Genomic DNA, 20762 nt, shown 5'->3' on the forward strand with positions numbered 1-20762 from the left:
AACATTTAATTTTCTGAATATTGCTTAATCTTAATTTCTGTTCTAAGATTTATACTACATCTCTAACATACAATTTATTTAAAAGACATTGTATGATATCTTCTCCTAGTATTAGAAACTTTAAAAACTATATTTCCATTTTATGTTGACTTTAAAAAAAAGAGGTTTGTACCTAAAAAAAAATTAGAATATATTTTAAAAATAGGCATAAAGAATTATATACTTCTTATGTTTACACATAAGTCGAAAAAACTAACCTTATACAACCTTGAAGCAGGACAGTCCCACAATATTCCTTTTCCTGTCTCTTGCTCCATCTACCTGAGAGAAGCATAGCAGCAACTGGCATGTCATGACGATGAATATTGATTCTTTAATTGGAACTTTTGTTAGAAACTCCGACTCATGGTGATCCTCCTGCCTTCAGCCTCTCCAGTGCTGGGATTACAGGCGTGCACTACCACACCTGGACTCTGGTCAACTAGCCTGCACTGGTGGTGGGGCTGGCGAAGCATGTGGTGCTGGGGATCGAATCTAGGTCCTTTTGCTTGCCTAACCTTGCCTAATCAGGTGCTTTAGTCTGCTGAGCTATCTCATTGGCCCTGTGATGATGGGCTTTGCACTTGAAAATTTATTGTAGGCTTTCTATGATATTGGGTGTGTGTCTTACTTGTTTCTTTTTATTTTAGGGATGAGAATGGGAAGTGTTAGTATCTGTTGGGCAACACCTGAGAGTTACTCTTACTTTTTAGTTGCTAACTCACTTTCCACCAAAATCTTGGGGAACATTCAGTTTCCTAAACTAAGGTTTAGTAGTTACTGATTCAAGGTGTCACAGTAGTTGTTAGAATGGAGAACGTTCACAGTATTTAGGCTAAGCGCTGACTCAGACAATTACTTCAAAGTGTACTCCACAAGTACCTGGGGGTCAGGTGCTGCTTTTGCCTTCTGAAAAGTATGATTCTATAATGTAGGCTTGTGGGGCTTGCAGCTTTAATCTGCAAAGATATATTTAGGGTTCAGACTGGGTAGAATTGAGCATGTGGAAAATATTTGACAACACCCCTCCCATTATTTTCCAGCTTTGATATCATATAATTATTTCTTGGGGAAATGATTTATATTTTTCAGAGATTTAAAAAGAAAAAAGAAAGAAGGCAAGAGTTTTATTGGCATAATCCAGTAGCCAGTGTGAATTGAAATATAAATTCTATAGATTAGGCCAAAATATTTTCCTAGGAGCAGAGCACTTGCACTACGTATAAGGCCCTGGGTTGAACTCCATCACGTGCATGCACAGAAAGAGCTTCTGGTTAAAAATAAGGTTTCGTTTAACTATATTCAGCTTTTATTTAGGAATGGATATCTGATTTTCTGACAGCTCTTGTTTTCTCCTACAACATATGTGCAATTTTTAGAAAAGTTTATTTTATTTTATCTGATTATTTAACATTTATTTGAAAAAGAAAAAAATGCAAGAAAAGAAACAATCAAACAGAACTTCAAAACAGGTTAATAGAAGTGTTGCAATAATTGATACATTGTATGTTGTTGTCTTTGTATTCGTTATGCAGAATACAAGATATAGGCAGGAGATCTTGTCCAAGCAATATTAGCACAAAACTTTCTTTTCAATGAACCAAGAGAAATTAGCTATATCTTACCTATCTTGTGTACATCTTGCTTTCCCCCTTCCTTCCTTTCCCCTTTCCCTCACCAGTTTGTCTATTTTTTTGAATAGTTTCTTCCCAGTTCACAATATCTATTGTACATTTTGGACCTTATTTAATAATTAAATCTCTCATATATCTGAGAAATACAATATTTACACATATGGGTCTGATAATTTCACTTATGAGTATAGTCTCAAGTTGTGTGCATTTACCCATAAAAGTCTCCAGTTTATCCTTCTTTATGGCTAAGTAGTACTCCATTATATAAAACAACCACTTTTTAAAATTAATTTTATTGAGAAATAGCAATGAGACAGTTTCAAAACAAGTTAGTAGGACAGTTATAGTAATTAATACATTGCCTATAGTTGTCTTCATGGTAGTTACTTGGAGTACAAGATGCAGACATGATATTTTGTCTAAACACTATCAGTATATAAATCTTCTCATTAAACTAAGAGAAAGTAGCTGTATATCTATCCTATTTTGTATATACTATAAATATAGATATATATATATTTTTTTTTCACTACAAAATCGACCTTCATTTATATCCCCCCTTTTTGTTTAGTTTTGTCAGAGATGGGTGTTCCATTGCCATTCAAATATGGTAGGTGTATGAATTCAGCAAAATAATCCAATATAGTCCAGTAGTGCATAATAGTGTGGGTTATTTGCATGACAGGCAATGTCACAAGTTGTTGACTTGAGCCTTTTACAGCTCAGAATATTAATATAGCTTTACTTTTTATACTTTCTTTTTATACTTTTCTTCTGGATGGTTAAGACCAAGATAAAGCAAGACCTATATAACAAAAAACGTAACTTTTGTATGTGATAAGGTCAGTCAAGTCCCCCTCAGAATTTACCCTAAAACCCTGTACAGGAGTTTGTAGATCTTTTGTCAGTGTCAGCCATGTGGATGAGTCACGGCCATTGCTGGACCAATTTGCTCTCTGTGAAAGCCAAAGAGAATGTTTTCTCACTATGTTACTCTCCTTAGACACTCTACATCTTCAATCACTTTCCTCTTTGGCTCTATAATTTCCTTGAACAGAAAATTTGGGACACAACTGAGTTACAGGATGTTACAGTACAGGTTCTCTTATGTCCTGAGTCATCACTGTCCTTTAATGGCTAGGGCCAAAATGTTGGCTGTCCTTGCAGCCCTTCTTTTTCTCTAATCTTTTGGTCTGCAAACTTAAGTTGTTAACCATCCAGAGAGAAGTTTAATGATATTATTGCCTTACAACATAGGCAGTTGAGCCTAACATCACTATCTGTCTGAATACCAAATGCCTTAGACATAATCTGAAACAGATACTTTCCAACAATTGTTGATATGATAAACTTTGTATCTCTATAAAATGCAAAAAATAAAATAAAATAAAAATAAACAATTACAGACTTTTACACAGAAATTTGGAAATCTAACCACATACAACATTGTAGCAGGATGGTCTTATGACATTTTTTCTTGTCTCATGTTTTATTACCTTTTTTAAGACAAACATTTATTTGATAGAGAATATGGCAATAATTGATATGATATTAAAAGCAGTACACATTTAGAAGATCAGAATGACAGGCATTCCAAGCATGGCCCTAGTATTACACATTGCTATCCTTGGTGCAGAAAATCATGGAACGCTTCACAAATTTGCATGTCATCCTTGTGCAGTCACTATGCTAATCTTCTCTGTATCGTTCCAATTTTAGTATATGCACTGCCGAAGCAAGCACAACCACTTCTTTTTTTTTTTATTAATTTCTCTCTTGTTGAGAATTTGGGTGCTTTCCAAGATTAATGTATTACAAACTGTGCTGCTATAAACATGGGTGTGTATATGTCTATGTGGTATGATGTTTTTAATTCTTCTGGGAAGATACCAAGAAGGGATGGAATGGAACTTTTGTTTGTTTTGTTTATTTGTATTTTAGGGAAGAGTCTACGGGGTGTTCAGGGTCTCACTACTAGATCGGACTTGCAGTGATCCGCCTGTTTACAGCCTCTCAAGAGCTGGGATTACAGGCGTGCGCCACCAATGCCCAGTATCACTTTTTGTCTTGGCATGCCCCGGGGGAGCGGCTGGCATGGCAGGCTGGAGCACTCAACCCCTGGCCCCTGTCCCTGCTTGCAGGCTCTTTAATCCACTGAGCTATTTGGCCAGCCTGTTAGGAAAGGGGCTTCTAATGCTAGGTTTTTGAGGAATCTCCACACTGATTTCTGCAGTGGTTGTACCAGTCTGCCCTCCCACCAATAGTGGAAAAGTTTCATTTTTGCCCACAGCCCTGCCAGCATTTCTTATTGGTTGACTCCTTAATGACAGTGATTCTTTATGAAGTGAGATGGAATTTCACTATTGTTTTAATTTGCATCTCTCAAATGTCCAGTGATGCTGAAGATTTTTTTATGTATTTATTTGCTATTTGTATTTCTTCCTCTGAGAAGTGTGTATTCATCTCAGATGCCCATTTTTGGATTGTGTCTTTGAATTTGGAGTGTCTGATTTTGTTCAATTTTTTATGTGTTCTAGTTATAAGTCCTATGTCTGGAGGACAACTGCCTATAATTTTCCCACTCTGTGGATTATCTTTTCACTCTTTTGGTGATTTTGTTGTTGCTGTGAAGAAACTTTTTAATGAAGTCAGATCCCACTTTTTGATTTTCTAGTAGTATTTCCTTTGCAGTCTGGCTTCTGCTTATGAAGTTTGTGCCTACACGTATATCTTCAAGATTTCTACTTATTTTCTCTTCCAGTAAATGTAGTACTTTTATTTTAATATTTAGAAGTGACGCTTTTTGACTTTAGTTTAGTGTATAGTGACAGGCATGAATCTTGTTTTAGTCATATTTGCCATTTTAATGAAAAAGCAATCCAAAAAGCCATTTTATAGTTCATCTATACCCATGTAATTTAGTATTGGAAAAACTTACATTAGAGTTAAGTTAGAAAATTAGAAGTTAAATTAGAAAATTTTTATGCATTTCTAGAAACAGACAAAAACATTATACTTAGAGAAATAATTGAAATCTGATAAGGATTGCATATATTTCTATTGAAATACAAGGCCCAAAATTGACTATTAATATTACTTCAGTTCATTATAGTATCCAAGTTTTAAAAAAGACATTTTATCAAATGCATGTGAGTTATTCATAAATAATAAAATTTATAAAAAGCATATTAGCTAGGTAAATATGACACAGTTGTATACACTGATCTAATTTAATGTATAAAGCAACTATGAGTCAACAAAGTAATTATTTGAGTTCAAAATAAGCTTTTCATTCACTTGTCAATACTTGAAAGTTTTCAGGCTCAAGAAAAAAAAACTTCTTAGTGTATATGTTCATGAGAAATAAATTGATATTTAATCTTAATATGGAAAACCAAGCAGACATTTGATATTGATTTCATATTGATATTTGTGTTGTTGGATGTTGAAAGGAATAGGTTTTTTTCATCTTTGTGCTATAAATTAGAGCTTCATTGAAGTGTCTCTGCCATTTTTTTCATTATTTTGTACCAGATTATAGAGCACTTTCCTCATCAGTTTCAAAAGAAATGATTAAGAAAAAAGTTCTGATTGCAAGAATTGTGCAATAGGCCCAAGGAAATAATCAAAATCTAGTAGAAGTTTCTTCCATGCATTTTCTTGAAAAACATAATCAGATATTCAACTCTTTTACTTATCTATGGCCAATAGCTTAATTCCCTAATTGTTTCTAATTATCATTATACTTCTTTCTATCTTCTTTGGTGATGAGATTTCTAAATTCTCCCCCTACTATGGTGAATTGCTCAAAAGACTAACAATTTTATATAACTAGAGGAAAAAATACTGTTGGGCTATACCGGTAAGTCATATTTAAAAATTAAATGACAATTCTTTTCTTAATATTTGGGAATCATTAGTATTGTGGAGAATATAGAGGTTTTTCTTTTTGTTCACTTGAATTCATAAGGTACACTGAAATAGACTACTCTTACCAGCAGAAAAGATTAATACATTAAAAAGTTTGTTAAATTTTGATAATTATTTCATAAATGTCTACTACATGTGGATGTGAATTGAAATGAATCCTATTCAAGCAAAACAAAGCATTCACTTTACTAAATTTAGAGAGGTACATTTGACTGTAAAGGTAGAATGGGAATTGTATTCAATAGCACTTAGCAGACACTAGCAGAATTGCATTTTGAAACTGATACATTCAGTGAATAATCACCCCACAACAGAGCCTACCAAGTAATAGGAAGATTGTTAAGTAGAAAGCTACTTTCATGAGTTCAAGCTCGTCATTGATAATAGAGTCAATGTGTTGAAATGAGGCTATAAATATTGTCAGATGAGAGCAAACAAGACATGACGTATACAAAAATAGTATTGACCCTAGGAACAAGTGCATGAAAGACCGAGTACCTTACAGTGCCGCTAACAAGTTTTTAGGAAGCACAACCAACTTATATGGTTATAAGACAGCAGAGAGGTTATATGTATATAGGGAGAGGTTAGACAGTAGAATTGGGGGCCCAGGATAGAGGTCAGTGGCACAAGCAGCACTGGAAATGGGGCCTGAAGAGCTTTATGCTCTCGTGGTAATATTTTGTGTTCTTTAAAAATCTAGATGTCATTTAATAGAATCTATTCACTGTAATAATCTAAATTGTACACTTATGTACACCATATATGAATATGTATATATTCCTGTCATAATTTAATTGGATATATGTGGATAAAAAATTTTAGAATAAATGTCTAAAATAAAATGTTTATTCCTTCTCCACTGGCTATATAAAAATGTATTTTGACAGGACTAGTTAGAAAAATTCAGTTCAGTTAATAGCACAGATCTTAAAAACATTACCCGTAAATTCTGTCTTGGTGTTTAAGGAGAAAGATCTGGTTACCAGGAAATACAGCCTAGATGTGGTGCATGGGAATAGGTCAGTGGCTTCCTGGAGTTTGTATCTATGTCATGATCATGTAGACTTACCCATAGAGTTACCTACAGTTTAAATCCTAAACAACGATAGTCCAATCCATAAAAGTTCACTACATTGTTCTTATCTCACAAAGAGAAAGAAATGATTGTCTCCATCTGCTCCTTTTTTTTTTTTTTTTTTTTTTGTGGTACCAGGGATTGAACTCAGGACCTTGTGCTTGCCAAGCAAGCACTTACTCCACTTAGCTATCTCCCTGGTTCTCCATTTGCTCTTAATCAAGAATGATAAATGATTCTACTTTGTCTATAACACTGGAGACAAAACATTGCTTAGAATTTTATTAGCTGCCTGAAATGTAATTGTAGCAGTGGCCTGACATGAACAAGGCAACTTGTGGTGCCTTAGTAGCTCAGTCAACTCAAAACATTGCCTTGTGTTATTAGCATCTTGGAGCTGTGTTCTTTGTTGTGTGTTATCTTCCAATATCAGGGCCCACCAATGAATTTTCAGTTTCTTATTCTATCTTCCTCTTCAAATTTAACACACTGAGTCTTATTTTGTAAGATTTACTCTGTATCTTTTTCTATAAATATACACATGCAAAATGTGGTGGAGAATTTAAACAATTTTCAGAGTAATCTCAGCCAAAAAGTGGTCTCACTTGCCTAGATATTTCAGATGGAGTGTGTTTCTTTTAGAAATATAAAGTCAATTATTGCACATCTCCATTTTATGTGCCTCGGCAAATATTTAGTATTCAGAGTGTGGAAAATTGCTGAGGAGAGTGATTTCAAAATAAAGGGAAGAAATCTATTTTCAAGTAGAGGAAAGATTTAAATTTATGGTTATTATTTTGGCTTAAAGTTAGAAAACTTTTTCTTTTTAATATTTCATTAACATTTATGTGATCAGATTGATTTCCACAGTATATAAATTAAAGTAGAAACCATAAGCAGCAAAACTGGGTCGATGTTGATGATTAACACAGGAAAAATTCATAGCATGAGATGCAGTCAGCTTTTCAGTGAATATATAAGAATAAAAGATGTAGGACTTGCCAAGAGATTCTTTTGGCTGAGGCATCACATGGTAATGCTATTCAGAATGTAGTAATGAATGCCTTTCCACTATAATAACACCTATTCTAATCCTCTCATTCTAAACTGAACATAAATATAAAGGATATTAAGAATATATTTGAGATGTCAATGAAATAAAATGTTGTCACAGGATAATGGTCTCCTGCTGCTTCATAAAATACCAAGCCAAAGGCAAGACTTACATTTTCAGAGTAGAAGACATTAATCCCATGACAGTGTTTTATTGCAGTGATTGTATTTCTATTATACAAAATGAGCATGTAGATTTAATCAATTCACTTGATGAATGTTGATGTAGTAAATTGACAATGGTTTATCATCATTATGGAATTGTTGTCTTTTTGTAAGCAGTTTATCAAAGAAAACACAGATTTTTAGGGAACTGAATTCAGAGGGTTTGGAACAGTGGTGGTTCCTGAATAGATGGAGGTTGGTTTCTCCTCAGAGACTATGAGTTAATAGAACAATCAAGGGACAGTATGATTGACACACTAACAATGGTCTTCTCAATATTGTTAATATTATACCTCCACATTTCAACTCTCTGACAGGCAAAACATAATAATTAAATATAATGACTTGAGCAAAAATCCACAATGACACAAAGAAGTCAAACTCAGAGTGTTTTTCTAAGGCATTTACAAAACAGCCTTAGTCCTTGGACTAATGATCACTGAATAATGTTTGATCGCATCAGACAAGAGCATCCTTTTGTGTTCTGGAGTACTACTACAATATACCGAAGATCCATTGTTGAAAACAGCTTGGGAATTCTTATGGAAGCTCCACCATCCAAGCCAAGCCAAGTATTGTTCCCTTTAGAAAATGCAGACCATTGTTTTCTTTCTCCTGTAGCAAATGCATTAATGCAAAATAGTGTGATATATTCAGTACCTGTGTTACACTGTTGTGTTTTATTTTGAAATATAGATTCTTTAACATGCAAAGTAGTCCTTAGAATTATTGTGAAGCTTTTCTAATTTTTAAAACAGAGTTCACCCTGTATAGTACTTTATTATCCCAAAGGCACTGTGTGATTTCACACACCTTTTTTCATATTTGTTGACTGTCCTGATATAAGTGAATTTCATATTTCTAATGACCATCTTTGTTATCATCTTCCATTCGTTGGTGGTATAAATCCAACTAATCTGAAAATAAAAGCTTATTCTTTGAAATATAAGAAAAGCTATTTTCTTAACTGAAAAGCTATTACTTTTCATAAAAATGCAAATCACCGAGTACTTACATCCCTTGGGCCATTCATGAAAAAAATCAGACTTGTCAGAAGTGCAATAAGCATGGCATCTGGAAACTCTTAGCAGATTTAAGCCGCTGCATGTCATTACCATGTTCGTTACAATGATTACTCAGGCAATTCACTGGCACCTTAACTCTCTGCATGAGAAAATGATCTAAAGTCATTACAGCAACATTTTTCTATATTAATTACAAATCCATTTTTATGGACTTTTCATCATGAACTCTAGTTTTCATGGGTAAGTACTATATTGGATTGCTAAGCTTTGCACAACAAAATACCACACAGAGGGGCTTAAGCAGCAGAATATTTTTCCCTTGTGGTTCTAGAGGCCAAAAGTCCTAGCGGAAGGGGTGGACAGCCTTGGTTTCTCCTATCATCCCTCACCTGTCTTGGAAGATGGCTGTGTTCACACTGTTGCCTCCCAGTGCCTTTTTCTTTCTGTACTCAAATCTTTGTGTTTGAATCAAATTTCTTTGTTTGTAAGATCCCTGGATGAGTCAGATTAAAGCTCAACCATATCATCTCATTTCACCTTACTCACTTGTGAAAAGCCCCATTTCTAGTCACATTTTAAAATACTGTTATTTAGGGCCTGTCCTTAACCATTTCCAGTTAATACAATTCATCTTACAACACATAACAATATGATTCCATGTGTATTTTACTGTGATCCATAAAAATATGAAATCTTCATTAGTTGCCCAAGCCTAACCACAGTTAATAAAAAAACCCATAATAATATATGGTTTTAATAAAAACATGCAAATAATTCTTCTTAGAAGAATTCTCTCACTTTTATTCTAAATTATTCTCCATAATTTCAAGTATACTGATGTTATCAATGATTGACAGTATCTATCTTTTTGTATTAGATTTCTTGTATCTTACGATTTATCTTTCCTGCAAAGAGTAAGTTCCCCAAGAAAAGATATCATTTTACCTATAGACATGTTTGCATGATCCACATAGCACTGAGCCTGAGCCCTCTATGAGCATTGGGGGAATAGCTGGGTGGATGAACAGCTAGAAAAATAGGTTGCAAGTCACTTATCAATTTATGATTGCAATTTAGATACTTTATGCCTGAATCTATTGCTGATGAGGAAAACATTCAATTATGACACTAGACAGTATACTTTAATTTATATAGTCTAAAATATATGGCCACTAAACAGATATAAGAAAGATTTTGCTCCATGGCTACCAGCCCAAATCATTGAGCATAAAATAGAAGGGAAATAAAATTATACTGTGTTCAAATCCAGAAGGATTTTCGTACATATTCCTCCATTAAATATCTTTGGTCTGGGTTTCAGAAGCAAGAGAAAAGCTGCGAACATATGACACATACATAGTTCCAACTAGACTGTAAATATTCAGCTGGTGTTGGCAAGCCAGGATTTGTGTTTATGTTATTCATTTTCTGCAACATTGTTCTCAGAGTACAAATCTTACCCAGTGCAAATCTATGCTCCGTCTTTGCAGATGTTTCCTGAATCACAAGAAATATGTGACTCTTAAGTTTAGCGAAACATATCTATATATATATATATATATATATAGATATATATAGATATAGATATAGATATAGATATGGCTGTAGATATGTAAAATATGTACATTTTAGAAAAACAGTAATGTAACAAGAAATAAGAATGTACATATCATTAGTATTGGCTTGCTAATAGTAACTACTGATAGCATTTTAAATAAAAATGCCAACACCAGTACTTAAATATTTGTATTTGTTAAACCATAAAAATGTAATCATTTTATTTTTGAGATTCAGCCGAGTCTCCTAAGAATGTTCAATGATAGCATGCACCAGTATTACAGGATTAGCACAGGCCCAAGTAAGGTGCTACATTTCCAAGGCAGGACTTCTGAAAGGCAATTGTAACATTCAGGCACTATTAACCACCAACCATGTACTAACGATGCACCGCATGAACAGGTCCCTTTTGAAGAGCCCATGGGAGAGAATTCCTTTGAAGAGGACTGTTGGAAAGAGTCCAGGAAAGAATTTACTTCTTCTCCAGCCAATCAAGGTCATTTATGAAACCTGGGCTCTGGGCAGTGATATCACAGCAAGAAGTAGCTCATTTGGAATACTCAACTCTTATTACAATTTGTCAGACTGAAAAAATAGCTTAAGTGTTTCTCTTGGATAGGGTGTGCTCTATGCAGCAGGGAGAGACACACACCTACATACTCAGGAGCTACACATATATACATTTTTTTCCTCTGCTCTTGTTTTAGCAAACATTGTATGTATTATAATGGGAAATACATTCTCATGCTGCCAGAAATTTCCCTTCCCTCCTTCAAACATAATCACTGTTCTAGATATTCTCTATTCTTAATTTAAATAAAATGTATTAATAAGTTATATTGTTTGTTTTCATATTTTAACTTACTACATTTCTACTGTATCTCTGCATTTGCATCATCTTTTTGTATGCTATTGTGTTTTTGACATCTACTAACTTTTTGGATAGTATATTTTATTAAAAATTTTTATTTTATTTATTTGTGTGTGTGTATGTGTGTGTGTGTGTGTGTGTGTGTGTGTGTGTGTGTGTGTGTGTGTGTGTGTGTGTGTGTGTGTGTGGCCAGCTCAGCCCACCAGGGGGTGGGGCTGGCTGGCATGTGGTGCTGGGGGATTGAACCATGGTCCCTGTGCTTTGCTAAGCTTGTTCTAAGTAGGTGCTTTAGACCACTAAGCCATCTCACCAGCCCCTGAACAGTATATTTTAGAGTGATCTAGGTGATGGTATGTTTTTAGGTCCCCATTTGAAGTTGTCTCGTGTACAACAAGTTGTATGTCAAAAACAAAACCTAATCTGCTACAAATGAATTAGATAATCACAACTAATTTGAAAAATCCCAGCCAGTGATAAAAGTGAATAAGCCAGCTTGTGTTTCCTTAAGAACATGAATAAGAGCTTTCAGGGAGACATGTCCAGAAGAGGCACTATGCCACTAAATTCTCCATGGGCAACTTTACCAGCTATTGCCAAACTGTTCTTCTAAAGTGTTGATGATTGTAGATCAATGGCAATGAAATCCTGCAAATCCTAATATCTGCCAAAACTTAGTTCATTTGATGCAGGTCTCACTATGCAGCTCAGACTCCAAGTGATCCTCCTGTCTCAGCCTCCCCAGGGCTGGGATTACAGGTATATGCCACCACGCCCAGTTTCAGCTGGCACTGCACACAAACTAAATCTCTACTGTCCTACTGTGTTTTTTCCTTAGAACTCCTGTTATTCTGACTCTTACTAAGCTGATTGGTTATTTCAAGTCCTTTTGAGTGGATTCCAAATTTAATGACTTTTTTCTCATTAATTTGATTTTTTTAATTTAAAAGGTCAAATGTTCTCTGCAATTTCTCTTAAAATATATTTTGTTTGTATTTTCTTTAGGATATCTTTTTAATGTATGAAAGTTTTTAAGTTTAGTGTTTTTAATTTAAAATTTCCTAAAGAATTCTGAGTTTTTGCAACTTGTTAAAAAATACCATCTCCTATCTTGATATCCTAAATATATTCTCTGATATTTTCTTAAGAAACCTTCACAGTTTTGATTTTCACACTTTGGTCTTTAACCCATCTGGAATATTTTATTTTTGTGCATAGTATAATGTAGAAGTTTAATTTTATTATTTTCCCATATGGAACTCAAACTATCTTAGTATTACTTTATTAGTTATTCTTTTACGATGTACTTATAATACTGAATCTATCATATGCCATCCAATGCACCGCCCTTCTCAGACCCGTTTTGTCTGTTTTCAGCTCCGTACCTCACTGTTTCAATGATGATAGGTTTATAATGAGTCTTTTGGTGTGAAAGGGAAAAATCTCCTTTTCTAGTTTTCTGTGCATAACATGATTTTAATCTTAGTCTTATAATTTTTAATGTTTTTCTATTCCATATTATTATATCTTTTTATTCTTATTGTTCAGCTTTTCATCTCTTCGTATATTTAGGGTCAATTTGTCATATTTCATAAATGATCTTGCTGGAATTTTGATTTGAAATATGATGAATTTATAGGTACTGGGAAGAATTGTGATCTCAATGGTAGCTCTTCACTTTATTTGGATTTTTTAAAAAATATGTTGATTATTACATAACTAAACTGCTAATTTCTGTACATTGAAACAGTTTGTAGTAAGACTTTTGAACCATCTTAGTAGCCTTAATAATTTGTATAGTCTCTTATACTTTTTTCTTGTGTTTTTGAGACAGAGTTTCAATGTGCAATTCAGGCTGGCCCTTAGCTCACTTTATAGCCCTAGAGGTCTCTACCTCTCAATGATCCTCGTGCCTTAGCCTCCCGTGATTACACACATACACCACAACATCTAGATCAGTTTCTTATACTTTATTTGTACATCATTTCACCTATGAACAATATCATTCGTATGTTTCTTTCCATTTCCTATTTCTAGAGTAGAATTTCAGGTACTCTTATAAATAAACAATGATAATGAGTATCTTCACTTTGTTCTGTAAATCAAATGTCAATTCTTCTAGACTCCTATCTCTAAGGGTATTATTTATCTATGAGTTTTAGACATTTGGACTGGAATGTACTTTCTTCTGTTACAAAAAGTTCAATCATTGTTCAAGGTGATTTTTAAAATGCATTTGTTCCAGGACTTAATTTATTTTCATTATACAGTAAGTACGTATATTTTTCTCTACTTTATTACTGTGGTAGATCACATGGATGCTATTTAAATGTTCAACTTTCCTCATTTTATTGGTACATTTAATACTTGGTCATGATTTATTCTTACTTGAAATGTTACAATACATCTTGTGCTTCAAAGTTCAAGGACCATATATAAAATGGGCATTTAAAACTTTTAGCTCCTTTTTGCAGGTTTTATTTTTGTTAACATAAAATTTCAATTATAATTCATTTGATGTTTTCTTTTTCTAACCTTCAACTTTATCTCATCTTTGATCACTCCATAGTCAACACTGCTTTCTATGTTGTGTTTTTGTTTTTGGTATATTTCTAGCATCCTATTTTTCCCAATGTTTTTGTGATATTACGTTTTTCAATATGCTTTAGAAGTACCGTATTAAAGATTTTATTTTATTGTTTTCCTAATCTGGACACCTGTCTTTTTAAAGGGCAATCAAATACACTTTCCTTTTTATTTTCTTAGCTTTAAAATAACAGACTGCTAAAATGTTATGTACTTGTTCAATGTTTTGCTATTTTGAATAATTTTTACCCTTATGATTTTAAAGTGGACATTTAAAACTACACTCAATAATCAGGAGGAATAAACATTTTAAAAATTCCTGCTAAATAATACAGAAATCCCTCGCTATTTCATGGTTTGACTTTTGTGGACTCACTGTTTTGTGGGTTTTTTTTTATTTTTTAAAGTATAAATTAGAATTAAAATAGAAAATACTACAAGTGATACAGAATTTCACTTCATAAGGTAATATGAATATCATAGTATTTGTTGTAATGCATAGTGTTGTCTTCTAACCAATTATTCATGTTAACAGACATAAGCCTGTAAAATTGGAAGAAGAAAAAAGGAAAGAAATGTAAAATGCAAACAATTGAAAAAAGGAGACAAATTATTATTTGCTCCTTTCCATAGACCAGCAGAAATGTACAGTATAATTGTCCAAGCCACCCTGCTTACATAAATAGATACATCTCTTTGCCCCACTCCCTCTCCTATCCTTCTACTCAACTCAGTAACTCTCTCCTTTTTAATGAGTTCAGTTCCTTTTCCTATATCTATTGTACCTTTAGACTCCATTTTTCTCTTTCAGATTCTCACATTAAGGACACAATGTGATGTTTGCACATGCACTACTGATTTATTTTATTTAAGAATACGTTTTGTAGTTGCATCCATTTACCAACCTGTCAGTTATATTTTTACTCGTTGCTGGGACAAATACCTGACACTCAAAATGAAGGAAAGAAAGATTTATTTAACTCACAGTTTGTGAAGGTTTCAGTTCATACTCTACTGGCTCTATGGCAAACAGCAGCAGTTCATGGTGGCAGAAAACAATGAAGAGCAGAGGAGGAGCAGCAGCTGCAGCGTCCATCAAGCCTCTCCCTTCCTTCTAGCTGCCTGCAAAGACAAAGACTGGAGTTCCATGGTGAAGATTGTAGCTCCTCCAAAGTGGTGTGGCTGTGAAGATCAAGCTCCTTAGAAAACTGAGACTTCTTCACAGAAGCCGGGCAGGGAGGCAGGAAGCTTTCCTCAATTCCTTTATATAACTTTTTGTGCTGAGTCACTCTGGGGTGACCTATGGCCCTAGGGTTGAACCAATCACACCCTAGTGGCAGCCCAATAGCATCAGAGGTTGGGCCTTGCCCCCCTGCAGGGCTTGGCCCCCATGTCTGGAACTGCCAGAGCCAATTCAGCCAAGTTGACACTATGTATCAACTACCACACAACCAAATATTCAAATTTATCCTGTTTTATAGCTGAATAATACTCTGTTGTGCAAAAATACCACATCTTCTTTATCTATTCTTCAGTTGATGGTGTATCTGGGTCATTTTCAAGATTTAGCTATGACAAATTACACTGCTATAAACATGGGTGTACATATGTCACTATGATAAGAGGTTTTAATTTCTTCTGGAAAAAATACCCAGGAAGAAAATAGCTGGTTTGAATGGGATCTCCAATCCTAGCTTTTGAAGGAATCTCCATACTGATTTCCATAGTGGCTGTACCAGTCTGTGCTAACACCAACAGTAGAGAATAGTTCCTTTTTCTCCACAGCCTCTCCACCATTTCTTATTGGCTGACTTCTTGATGTTAGCCATTATTTTCTGGGGTGCGATGGAATGTCAATGTTGTTTCAGTTTGCATTTTGAATGACCAATGATATTGAACTTTTTTCCATGTACTTAATTGCCATTTGTATTTCTTCCTTTGAGAAGTGTATATTCATCTCAGATGCCCATTTTTGGATTGGGTCTTTGAATTTGGGGAGACTGATTTTTAAAAATTCTTTATATATGTTCTAGATAGAAGGTCTTTGTTGGAAGGACAGTCAGCTATAATTTTTTCCCAGTTTGTAGATTTTCTTTTTACTCTGTTAGATATTTGCTTTGAAATACAGAAACTTTTCAAAAAGATGAAATCCCAGTTGTTGATTCTTTGAAGTATTTCCAATGCAGTTTGGTTTTTGCTCATGAACTCTCTACCTACTACTATGTGTTAAAGAATTATACTTACATTTTCCTCAAGAAGATTTAGTGTTTCTGTTTTAATATTTAAACCTCTCATCCATTTTTACTGTAACTTTGTGCAGGGTGATAGACATGGGTCTAGTTTTAACCTTTGACATGTGGAAAGCCAGTTTTTCCAGAACCATTTATTGCAGAAGCTGTCTTTCTTCCAGTGAACTTATTTGTCCCTTTTCTCAAAGGTAAGGTGGCTGACTGTGTTTCACTTGTGTCTGCATCTTCTAATCTGTTACACTGATTCTCAGGTTTGTCTGTATGCCAGTACCATGCTGATTTTATCACAGTAGCTTTATAGTATAATTTCAAGTCAATGATTGTGATATCTCCTGCCTTTCCTTTGTTTCTCAAGATTGCTTTTGATATTCTGGGTCACTTCTGGTTCCAAATAAATTTGAGGGAAGATTTCTCTAGCTTATTGAGTATACCAATGGTATTTTCATTGGAATTCCATTGAGTCTGTACAAAAATTTTGAGTAAATGGCCATTTTTACAATGTTGGTTCTTCCTATCCAGGAGCATAGAATATTTTTCCATTTTCTCAAATCCTTTTCAATCTCTTTTCTCTGAGTACCATAATTCCTGTTGTATAAAACCTTTACATCCATTGTAAGATTGATTACTTAATATTTCTCATTTTTTGCATATTATTGTGAAAGGTGTGGTTACCCTAATTTTTCTCTCTTGTATTCATTGTGTACAAAAATGCTACTGACTTTTAGGTGTTGACTTTTAATCTTGCTACATTGCTGGATTTAGTGATTAAATCTACAAGATGCTTGGTAGAGTTTTTGGTGTCCTCTTTGTAGGGTATTGTGTTATCTGCAAATAGTAATTTCACTTCTTCTTTTCCAAATATTATTCCTTTTATTTCTCTCTTGTCTAATTCTCTGGCTACTGTTTCCAGGACTATATTGAATAGGAATGGAGACAGTGGACATCCTTGCATTATTCTTGATTTTAAAGTGAAGGCCTTCAGTGTTTGCCCATCTAGTATGATGTTGGCTGCTGGTTTCTCATAGGTGTCTTTTATCAGTTGAGATATAGACCATTTTATTGCTTCTCCGTAGGGTTTTTTTTTTATTATGAATGAGTGTGAGACTTTGTCAAATGTTTTTCTGAATCTATTTAAAGCATGTTTTTTTTTTTTCTTCTTGGTTCTATTGGTATGGTGTGTTACATTTTTAAATTTGTGTATGTTGTACCAACCCTGCATTTCTGGAATGAGCCACACTTGGTCATGATGTATAATCTTCTTGATATTTTGCTGCACTCTGTTTGCTAGCATTTTATTGAGAATTTTGCATCATAGTCATTAGAGAGATTGACCTGTAGTTCTCTTTTTTAGTTGACTCTTTCTCTGGTTTTGTAATCAGAGTAATACTTCCTTTCAGGAATGATTTTGGGAGAATTGCTTCACTTTCAATTTCACTGAAGAGTTTGAGAGAAGTTGGCATTAAGTTTTCTCTAAATTTCTTGCATAATTCTTCTGTGAATCCATTGGGACCTGAGGTTTTCTTTGTTGGTAGGTTTTCTATCACATTTTCAATTTCATTTCTTGTTTTTGGGTTATTCCCTTGTACCATACCTGCATTCCTGGAATGAATAGCACTTGGTCATGATGTATAATGTTCTATACACTCTAATCAGAGTTTGTATAACATCTTGATTCATCTTTGGCATTTCATATGTGTCTAGGAAACTTCCATTTCCTCTGTGTTTTCCATCCTGTAAGAGTAAAGATTTTGGAAGTATGTTTTGATGATCTGAATTTCTTTAGGGTCTGTAGTGATTTCACCCTTTTCATTCTTTATTGCATGAATTTTCAGTTTTTCTTTCCTTTTTTTGATAAAGTTAGCTAAGGGTTTATTAATTTTATTTATTCTTCCAAAGAACCAACTCTTTGATTCATTTATTCTTTGTTGCCAATGCATTAATTTTTGCTTTAATGATTATAATTTTTTTTGTAAGAGCTTGAGGTACAGCATAAGATGGTTTATTTGGACTTGTTCTGTTTTCCTGATGTGCAAATATACCACTATAAATTTTCCTCTTAAGACAGCTTGCATTGCATCCCGCAGGTTTTGTTAGGTTGTATCTGCATTTCGTTTGATTGTAAGCCTTTTTGAATTTCTTATTTAATTTCATCTGTGACCCACTGGTTGTTTAGGAGATTGTTATTTAATTTCCATGTATTTCTGGTGTTTTCATAGTTTATGTTGTCAGTAATTTCCAGTTATATTTCACTGTATTCAGGTAGCATGCATAGGATAATTTTAATTCCTTTGCATTTACTGAATAGAGCTCTTTGTGCTAGTATATGGTCTGTTTTGGAGAATGTCTTATGTGCAGCTCAGAAGAATGTATACTTTGTTGTTTCTGGGTGAAACACTGTGTAATAGTCTACCAAGTCAATTTCTTCACAAGTTTGGTTTAGTTCTGCTTTTTTATTGTTGTTGTTGATATTTTGCCTTGTTGATCTATCTCTTTGTGACAGTGGCATGTCAAAATCCCCCATTACTATTGTATTATTACACATTTGATTTTTCATGTCTGTTAAAATTTGTCTTATATAGGTGGGTGCTCCTACATTAGGTGCATATATATTTATAATTGTTATCTCTTCCTCTTGCAGTTTTACTTTAACTAGTATGTAGTGACATTCTTTACCTCTTTGGAGGATTTTTGGTTTGAAGCTGATATTTTCAACAACCAGAATAGCTACCCGTGCTGTTTTTCTGATTTCTTGTGGCATGGAGGATTGTTTTCCATCCTTTAACTTTCAGTCTGTGAATTTCCTTTTGAGTTAAATGTGTTTCTTGTATGCAGCACATTGTTGGATTTTGTTACAAAACCCACTCTGCAAGTTTGTTTCTTTTGATTGGTGAATTGAGGCCATTTACATTGATGGTTATAACTGATATATACTGGCTTATCTTTGTCATAGTATTTTCCTGCTATAGGTTCCATGCTTTTCCCCTCTTTTTAATTTCTTGCTCTGTTTGGTGGTTCTTTTCTGTTGTTCTTGCTGTTGTGATCAATTCTATATCTTTCTAGAATATCTGTCAGTACTCTTTGTAGGACTGGTTTGGTGGTCAAGAATTTATTCAATTGTTGTTATGGAAGGATCTTATTTCACCACTGAATTCAACAGGTAGTTCTCCAGCATACATCAATCTGGTTTGAAAGTTGTTTTCTTTCAGAACCAGAAATACTTCACTCCAAACTCTTCTTGATTTGATGGTTTGTATTGATAAATTTGCCATGATTTTGATGGGCTTTCCATTGTAGGTGATCTCTTTCTTCTCTCTAGCATCTGTTAATATTCTATTCTTTTGCTGAATTTCTGAATCTTGATTATTATGTGACTAGGTGTAGATTTATTGTGATTATGGCTGTATAGAGTTCTACATGCCTTGATTATTTGTATGTTAGTTTCTTTTCTCATGTTTGGAAAATTTTCTGCTAGTACTTCTCTAAATAGTCTTTTTATGTCATGTGCTGTCCTCTGCTATTTCACTGACACCTATTATTCTTATTTTTCTTTGTGTCATCTTGTAACTGTTGTATTGTTATTTCCTGGTTCCTTTTTAGTTTTAAGAGATCTTTCTTTTCACATTCATTAGCTGCACCACTGCCTTCAAGGCCTGAAAGTCTATCTTCAGTTTCATTGAAGTGATTTTGCCAGCTTACGATGGAATTCTTAATTACCTGGATATCTGTTTGAATCTATTTCATGTATTTTAATTCTTTCCTGTATTGTTCAGTCAGTGTTTCCATCATTTTTAAATTCTCTTCTATTTTTTTTTTTTATCTATGTCTTCTTTAGCTGTGCTGAGCAATTCTTTTACAATTACTGTCATTTCTTTTGGACCTGAGAGGTTATTTCTGATCCAGTTTCTTTCATAGTCTGATGGACTTGTTTCTTCAGTTGCTATTATTTCAGAAATTTCAGATGTGTCATTTCAAAGTTCTTGTATGTTTTTGTCTCCTGGATTTGATCTGGGTGGTCTAGAGGATTGAAATTGCCTTTTACTCTTGCATCTTGGCATTTTTGAAGCTCTCAATAATCACCCAGACAGAGTCCTTCAGGCCGTCCAGAGTCCAGCAAAGTGCTTAAATGGCTCCAGGTAAGCTCTGCTCCTGATCCTGCTGGGCCCACAGGCTTCAGCTCTCCTGAGTCCTGCAGGCCACTCAGAGTCCTTCTAAGGTCTTAAAAGTTGCGACCAGCACCAGCAGAAGCTCCATGCCTGCATGCTGGGGTCTAAGGAAGATCAGAGCTTACCAAAGTCCCACAGGCTGCCAGAGTCTGCCAAAGTTCTTAAAGAATGAAAAAAAAGTAATTTGTTTTGTGGGTTTTCAAAAAATAGTAATCTAAATTGACACAAATTTTTCACTGTATTGCAGGAGTGTAACCTCTGTGATAAGTGAGGGACCACTGTAAATGCTTACTGAATCATAGCTACTTTAAGTACTTTTATTCACTTTATTAGCTCTTTATAAAATATTTAAAGT

At 34.1% G+C, this 20762-nt stretch overlaps 1 protein-coding gene and 1 non-coding gene across 2 annotated transcripts in view; one reads left to right on the forward strand and one right to left on the reverse strand.

The window, feature by feature from the left end:
* The window catches only part of Tmem232 (transmembrane protein 232), a 254152-nt gene that overhangs the window by 178681 nt on the left and 54709 nt on the right, over positions 1-20762 (forward strand). The gene's annotated exons all lie outside the window — the stretch shown is intronic.
* Positions 3310-3414, reverse strand: LOC111813176. Its single transcript, XR_002818496.1, has one exon. It is a non-coding gene; the product is annotated as a U6 spliceosomal RNA (small nuclear RNA).

Source organism: Octodon degus, unplaced genomic scaffold (assembly GCF_000260255.1).
Source record: "Octodon degus isolate 3935 unplaced genomic scaffold, OctDeg1.0 scaffold00169, whole genome shotgun sequence".
NCBI lineage: Eukaryota > Metazoa > Chordata > Mammalia > Rodentia > Octodontidae > Octodon > Octodon degus.